We start from the raw sequence: 8,886 nt of genomic DNA on the forward strand, positions 1-8,886 counted from the left end.
TTCTCCAATGTCAAGCCAATGCCTCATCAGACAACACTCTCCCCGCCTTATGATCATCCCCACAAGCGACCCTTGGTCCTTTGTGAAGCCAGAAATAGGATGTTTGAAAATAACTGCAGACATCAGATCACATCTTGCAGATTAGCGGAGGTGGAGACGCCTTGGTGTCTACGCTTTGAAGCATATTTATAGACCTACTAAAGGTGGGTCTAATTTATGTGTTCCTTCCTTATAAATATCCCTGTGGTAAAGGTAGGCTTGCTAGATTACCTTCCGGTAGCTTCTCTGAGTTGGATGCTTCCAAGAGAGCTGCGATATTAAGCCGAGGGAGAGGGAGCTGCCTCATTTGCAGGTATCCGTTGAGGCAGTCATATGGGAAATGTTAAATTACGCTTGCAGAGTCTTCTGTACGTGCTTTTATTTCCTGATCCGGTGGTGCCTCAGGAAAGTAACAAATGGGCGACACCATCCCCCTGGTTTTGGTGCTGCATCCTTAATACAGAGATGTCAGGGGAGAGTTAGGGGAATCAGACGTGTCCCGCTCCAACAATTGTGAAGCCTTTGGCTTTTTCTCGAAGGAGCTCAAGGTGACATGCACGGTTCTTGCTTTCCACAACAACCCTGTGAGGTAGGTTAGGCTGAGAGGCAGTGACTGGCCCAATGCCATCCAAATGGGGATTTGAACCCTGGTCTCCCAGGTCCTAGTCCAACACTCCAACCACACACTACACTGGTTCTTTACAAGGAGAGAAGGCAACCCATTGACATTGCACTGGTGTTTCCTGCAGCAGAACCAGTAAAATGTGGGTGGCCATGCATTTCTCTTTCAACACTTGTGTACACATGTCTGTAAAGTCCAGCGATGGGCAACTCGGGTTCCTTCAGATGCTGTTGGACTACAACTGCCATCATCCCTGAACATTTGCAGTGCTGGAGGGAACTGTAGTCTTGAGAGTCAGTGTGGTGTAGTGGTTAAGAGCGGTAGACTCGTAATCTGGTGAACCGGGTTCACGTCTCCGCTCCTCCACATGCAGCTGCTGGGTGACCTTGGGCTAGTCACACTTCTCTGAAGTCTCTCAGCCCCACTCACCTCACAGAGTGTTTGTTGTGGGAGGGGAAGGGAAAGGAGAATGTTAGCCACTTTGAGACTCCTTTGGGTAGTGATAAAGCGGGATATCAAATCCAAACTCTTCTTCTTGGCTGTGGTGGCATGAATGCTACTGAAATTAGCTATGCACAATGCAGGCAGTGGGGGAGACCTCTGTGCCCCATTTGTGTGTAATGCCTGCACTTTGTACTCTCTGGGATTTGCATTACTTTAGCTAAATACACAAGTAAATAGTCAAGGCGTCTTTGATAGTGAATGAAGAGTGGGCAGTTCAATACAGTTGATGGAGAATGAGATCATTAAAAAGGTAAAGGGCCCCTGACAGTTAAGTCCAGTCGTGGACGACTCTGGGGTTGCAGCGCTCATCTAGCTTTACTGGCCAAGGGAACCAATGTTTGTCCACAGACAGTTTTTCCGGGTCATGTGGCCAGCATGACGAAGCCACTTCTGGCAAACCAGAGCAGTGCATGGAAACGCCGTTTAGCTTCCCACCGGAGTGGTACCTATTCATCTACTTGCACTTTGACGTGTTTTCAAACTTCTAGGTTGGCAGGAGCAGGGACCGAGCAACGGGAGCTCACCCAGTTGTGGGGATTTGAACCGCCGACCTTCCAATCAACAAGCCCTAGGCTCAGTGGTTTAGATCATTACACAACCATAAAAAAAATCCAGATCTACATTTTTATGCACCTTGATGTTTCCCAGCCTCCCCCGACATTTCCTACCAGTGTATGATGCAATCTCTCCAACTGCATGCCTATCTGCAATGTGGAAATTAATTTTAAAGGATTTATATGGCGCTTTCCCAGGCAAAGCCCATTCAAAGTGGTTTACGACAACAAAGACCACAACTGTAGCCAAGAATGCAAATTGATTCATAGAAAGGAAAACAGGCTTGGAATTCCAGTAACATAATAATGATATTCCAGGTATCCCCCACTAAGAGGGACAAGTACTGCTCAGGAGAAGGGCAATCGCAATAAACGTTAAGGGTTTCTTAGGAAGAGGGATCGATGCTTAAGCCACTTGGGGGATTGTAGCTCTGTAAGGGGAATAGTGTTCTCCTAGCAACTCTCAGCTTCCTAAACTACAGTTCCCAAGATTCTTTGGGGGAAGTCATGGCTGTGTGAAGTGGAATGACACTGCTTTAAGTGAATAGTGTGGATGGGGCCTATGTCATGAGCAGAAAAACCACTAATTTCAATGGGCAGGCTTCACAAATGTGACAAAAAGAGTCCCATCACAAGCAACTGTGGAGGAAGAGAGTCAGAAGATGGGCAGGTGATGCTATCAGTGGAGGGAGGGGATACAAATATTTATCCCTTTTGTTTTAATTTAGAATACTGACATTTGCCCTTTCAGGAGGAAGCCCTACAACTCGCAGCACTCCTAATAGAATGTAGGTTCGAGCAAATTACATCTAAAGGTCTGTTTTTTCAAAAAAACCTAATGAAAATGGGTGCGTATGTGCTTCATTGTGGAGAGAGTTCCAAAGAAACAGGGCCACTACCTAGAAGGCCCTGTCGCTAATGTCCACCAGTCTGAAGGCTCTGGATGGCAGGCCTGTGAACAGGACCTTAATGGCCCATCTTAAGGCTTGGGCAGGTTCATCTGGGTACAGAAGATCCTTCAAATAACTTGTTGTAGGCTCACTTGGGGGTCTGGGTTTCAAAATGAAGGTGCAAGCTAAGGACCTGCCAGCCCTGTTTGCACAGTCATAGCTACATTGGATTAATAGGACCAAGCTAGCTTTAAGACTTTGTACATGCTCACTTTGAAGTCCCAGCGGGACTTATTTCCAATAAAAACAATGCATAGCTTATGTGTGGAAACATTAATAGTCCAGCATTGGCGCATCTGTCTGCATTTTCACTTACCCCCACACCTATCAAGCAACACAAGTTTAGCATCCTGCTTTGTGCTATTGTTCTCAGTCTGACATAGTGGGCAACAAACATCTCAGCAAATAGATTCAATTTTTGCTGCAACAAATTTTATGATCGGGCCATAAGTCACTGAAATGGAATTCAGAATGAAAACTGTATTGATTCATAGAACACCAAAAGATAAAAACTTCTGTGTTTTGCGTGTCCTGGAAAAATGATTAGATTTGTGTATGTGCAGCAAGAAATATTAAGAGGCAAAGAGTCATTTTGCACAAATGCCTGATTACATGAATACTTAATTATCTGTCACTTAATTTAAAAAAAAGAACAAAGTATTAGAATTGAAAGTGGGTGGGTTTTTTAAAAAAGCACAGCATATTAAATTTCGTATATTTCTGCTGGGCTTTTTATACACACCCACATTACTTACCTCGAGACAGCTTCATGCCAATTTTAATAGCTTTTGCTAAACTTCTGGATGAGAGGGAGAGTGCCTTGAGGGGGGAAATGGCAAGTATTAAAAATGGGATTGCGCGGCAGAGATGATTATTCTTATAAGATATTTCCCCACAAATCATCTTAACTTTTGTAGTTAAACAAATGCTCTGAAAATGAAACACTAAAGCTATCACAAGGATGACTGCCTGGGCCTCTGTACCCTTTAGCTCTTGACAAAAATAAATGAACAGGAGAGTTTAAAGGATACAACCATCTTATAGCATTCGGTGATGGAACCTGTTGATCCTACTCACTGACCACCCCGCCCCCATACCATATTCCCTTTTATGTTTTCCCAGACCCTCCAAGTGTCCCTATTTTCTAGGGACATCCCTGATTTAGAGAAGCCATCCTGGTTTCTGATTTGATCCTGGAACGTCCCACTTTTCCTTAAAGGTAAAGGTAAAGGGACCCCTGAACATTAGATCCAGACATGGACAACTCTGGGGTTGGGGCGCTCATCTTGCTTTACTGATTGAGGGAGCCGGCGTTTGTCCGCAGACAGCTTCTGGGTCATGTGGCCAGCATGACAAAGCTGCTTCTGGCGAACCAGAGCAGAGCACGGAAATGGCATTTCCCTTCCCACCAGAGTGGTACCTATTTATCTACTTGCACTTGATGTGCTTTCGAACTGCTAGGTGGGCAGGAGCAGGGACCGAGCAACGGGAGCTCACCCTGTCACAGGGATTCGAACCACCGACCTTCTGATTGGCAAGTGCTAGGCTCTGTGGTTTAGAATACAGTGTCACCCGCATCCCTGCTTTTCCTTAGGATGTCCCTTTTTCCACTGGAAAAATGTTGGAGGGTATGGAGTTATCTGACCCCCCAGGCAATCCTGTATAAGGAAGTTTTTTTAAATGTTTAATGTTTTATTATGTTTTTATATATGCTGGAAGCTGCCCAGAGTGACTGGGGCAACCCAATAAGATGTGTGGGATATAAATAGTAAAATAATCATTATGGAACAAGACGTCCCTATTTTCATTGGAGAAATATTGAAGAGTATGGTTTTCTTCATACACTGTCCAGTCTAGAGCCCAGAAAGTTGTCCACTGCCGTTAAGGTCACACACACACACACACACACACACACACACACACACACACACACACACCATACATTTAAAGCACATGGCTTTCCCAAAAAGTCTTGGGAAATGTAGCAGACCCCTCACAGAGCTACAATTCCCTGCACCCTTAACAAACCACAGTTCCCAGGACTCTCTGGGGAAAGCAAGGTGCTTTAAATATATGGTAAGGATGTGACCATGGCATAGACGAAGTTCAAGAAAACCGTGCTGATGCCTTTCACACCTTCCCTTCACACTGAAGGGAAGAGGAGAGCAGGGTTATGTCTCTAAGCTCTGTCCTGTTCTCCCTACATTCAGTACAAGGTATAAAAGGATTGCGTCTGTGTCAACCTGCTGGTACATGAGCTCTGATGGCTCAGGATTCCTATGCATTCTGTTTTGGCCATGCTGCATATTGTTCAACATTAGACAATGGGTCCATATAGTTCAATACTGCCCACACTGACTGGCAGCAGCTCTTCAGAATTTCAGGTAGGGATCTTTGCTAGCACTACCTGGATGCCAAGGGTTCAACTTGGGACCTTTTGTGTATACAGCTGGAATTGTACACCGAGCCGATTGTTTTTATTTTATTTTAATTATTTATAAAAATAATAATAATTACGCTGCTTGATACAATAAAAATCTCTGAACAGTTTACAGGCATGTGGGTTTTAAATTAAGTGAGCAAGTGGTCCGTTGTGCATCTCACACCAAGGCAGAAGGCACACGATGTTCCCAGTGAGTCCTCTTCTGGTACATTTTGAGGACATTAATTTCGAAACATATATTTCTTAACCATTCTCAAAAGCACATTTTTTAGCATTTACAAGTCGTAAACGTATAGATGTTTAATGTTCAGTGCATCACTGTGAGAATATTAATATCTCCTCGAGGAGCTGGAGCTGGCTTGAAATGGCAGCAATCATTTCAAAGTTCTTCCATTCCCATTAAAATGGTTTGCTCCAGTTCATCAATTTTTGGCGAAAACCATTTTGATGTAACTGAAACAGCTTCAGAACGATCATTGTCACACCCAGCCAGCCCTAATTTACTGGGAAGCTATTAATATGTCTTGCAACCTCACCCACCTCAAGATGCTTTAGTTGAAAGCGAACCCTCCTATATTGTTTTCCAGGCTGGTGGGCAGGGGGATAAGAGATTGGCAGTGTAATCAATAGCGGTCATCACGGTGGGGGAGGCAGTGCTTGCCTGACCTCTGGTCATCTGCACTATCAGAATGCACCAGAATGTAACAGATATTCAGGTAGGCAGAGGACAGGACTACAGCTTGAAAGGGCATAATATCTATTCTTTCTTAATAAGATTTTAAAACTCAAGGGTGACTGGGCTGGGATATGCTTTGCCAAATAGGCCTCTGTGTTCTTCTCTGCTGCTATTTTTGTCTTCAGGGTCACGTTGCTCTGAAATGCAACTTGTGGTAAGAAATCAAACCAGATGACTGGGGTGGGAGTGGCGGACTTTGACAGGCAGTGGTCATATGGGACAGGCCTCCTGTCTGATAGGATAAGGCAGTGTAGCTATCGTTGCCTTTCTGTGCAGACTGCCCAACGTCCTTAATTGACGGTGGTGGCACATGCAGAATTGGCAAGATTTAACTGATGCAAACAGTGCACATGCTGGGGCTGTCTATAAATATGCCTGTGCAGGCGTGAAGATTCTGAATACAATTGGACAATGCATGCAGACATGACTACTTCCGCATGGTCTTAAAGCATCCCTAAGGAAATTCAGCCCATGCCACATGGAGAGACAAGGGGTGAGGCTCAGGATTCTAAACACCCATGATCTTTGGGAGCTGGCAAGATCCATTCTGAAGCACATTAATTGCACTCATTAATGACAAGATAGATGGATACATAAATAAAGTCTCTGTCGAGTTCCTCATTTGCAAATCTTGCAATGAAATTATTACCCAGTTCAAACATTCATTTAAGGTAATTCATTTCTCAGACTGCTTTAGAGTGTTATATTCTCCTTGATTAACATTTCCCTGATTACTTCCATTATTGCAGCAGCAGCATGATGTTAATTTGTTTTAGGTAGATGGAAAGCACAGAAAGGCATAAATCTTCTCATTACAGCAGTGGCTTTTCAAGTTCCTTGCTTTGGAAGATGGACAACCACAGATGTATTTACCATTCTCCAAATGTGCCCTGGTGGTATTTATCAATTAGGAGGCATCGGCTGTTGGCTGACTTGAAACACTCCAAATAGCTTGCTGATTGACACCTTTATAATTTTCCTTTTCATATGAACAAGTTCCCAACAATTTCCTGGTGTTCTTCATGTAAAATAGAATATACAGATTCTAAGCCTAATTGGTCTCTGCTTACATCTAATTTAATATTCTACTTTTTCCCTTTTTTAGGATTAATTTTGATTGGCCACTGAGAGATTCTTTTCAGCAGTTGCAGTCAAGCTGGAGATCTTCCAAGCTAGAGAGGCTCACAGGGACAAACTAAACATAACATTTTTCATGCTTTTAGCCCTCTTTTTTCTGAAAAAAATGTGCACGTTCTCTAGCCATTAAACCACACTGTCCTCCAGGCCCTGCTCTGCCCTCCATTAGGCTATTTTTTATTTCCTACTTCCTTAGGTTCTGCCCCACTGCTGCCGGCGCCATCTCCACTTCATGATTTTGGGATTCTTTCTACTTCTGCAAACTTTAGACTTCCCCTGAGACCTCCCTCATACATAGGTGGGAGAAGCCCACTGTTAAAGAAGAGGCCTCAGACTAGCAAAAGACCCTGTAGGAACAAAATGCCTTGCCCTGTAGTACGTGGCTTCCTTATGCTGCTTGTTCCCCCAACATAATGCATTTTTCATGCTATCTTCGCTGATACGTGTATTTATACACACACTTCCCCCCGTAGTATAAGTACTTCTGTATGCAGTACTTGGCTGGAGAACTGCATTGCAAAATTCAGATAAATGCAAAGTTCAAACAGTGGCTGTGTTTTGGTTTGCATATTGTTTCCGAAAGAGTGGATTGACTTGTTTTGCTTTTAAATGCAAACTCAGTAGAATTTCTCCCCCATCTTTCCCCTGTAGTTTGGAGAGTGTGCGTTGGTTGGTTGGCTGATTGATTGGGGAATAAACTGATGAATGAATTGCCCTGCCATTAGGTTTGAGATTAATTTTCCTGCTTCTAACTGAGTCAGAAATTCTATTGCGAGATCTTCCCTTTACCACTTGTTGATGGGAACAAGAATTTAAATCAAACATTGTACATTTCCCTGCGCATAGAGGGTAAACACAGCGCTCGGATGCATCCCATTCTCAGCTCTGAATCCGAGCAGATTATATCTTTGACTGCCTGGAACTGTTTAGAAATACACATCATGCTGGCAAATGCTTGCACAGCACTTCAGAGGCATGTTATTTCATTGATCAGAATTTAAAAATTTAGAGTCCTTCTGCTCTGGGAAGAAATATTGCAAAACAAAAAGTGGAGGAAATTGGCAGCCCGGCTGTAAACAGTTCAGCCAATGAAAGCTTTATTTGGGCAAAAGTTTCATAAATTGTGGGGAATGAGCCCATATTGATCAATCTTGCAGTAGTTGCCAACATTTAACAAAGGAAAATCACAGGATTTCCCATTTAAAAGGAGGAGTTTTGTCCTATAACCACAATCCAGTGCTTTGTCAGAACATAATAGCCAATTATACAGATAGGAATGTAACAAATCGGGTTTGAGTCACGCTGATTGAGGTTTGAGCACCTTGACATGACTAGATTCCATTTTAAAAGGGCGTGGGGAAGTCCATTTATTGAGTCAGAAACACTCACCAAGACTGGTGTTACTGGATATGTGTACACGCCTGGCATTTATTTAGTTTAATCTTGACTGCAAGCAAATCCGTATTGTGTGTCTGCCTGCCTTTATGAGCTGCCTGGTTCAAATGCCACCAAGTTTGTTTCCAGCAGAGGTGTGTGACTGCATGCATGACTTGTCCTCCTGTTGAGGTGCGATGATGTTGTGTGGCAAGACCCTCAAGCTGACCCCCCATTAAGATAAATAAATTCACACGGACACGGATATTTTGTTTAAGGATTTGGGCAAAATTTTGGCCACAACTTTATTGATTACAGGAATGAGAGCAGTATTGGCTTAGGCATTGGCAAGACTATATCTGACTCCTGCCCGCTTTGCAGGAAGTCTGTAAGGGTAAACCACCCAAAGGGAAATTGCTTCGGGGGAACCCGCCTGCATCTCCCCTGGTGTTCCCAGCAGCCTGGTATGGCCCTCACCCTTCAAGAGGACTTCGGACAGGAACCAGGCCCGGCTTCCTTTAGCGGAA

The sequence above is a fragment of the Podarcis melisellensis genome, assembly GCF_964234715.1.
Source record: "Podarcis melisellensis genome assembly, chromosome: 12".
NCBI lineage: Eukaryota > Metazoa > Chordata > Lepidosauria > Squamata > Lacertidae > Podarcis > Podarcis melisellensis.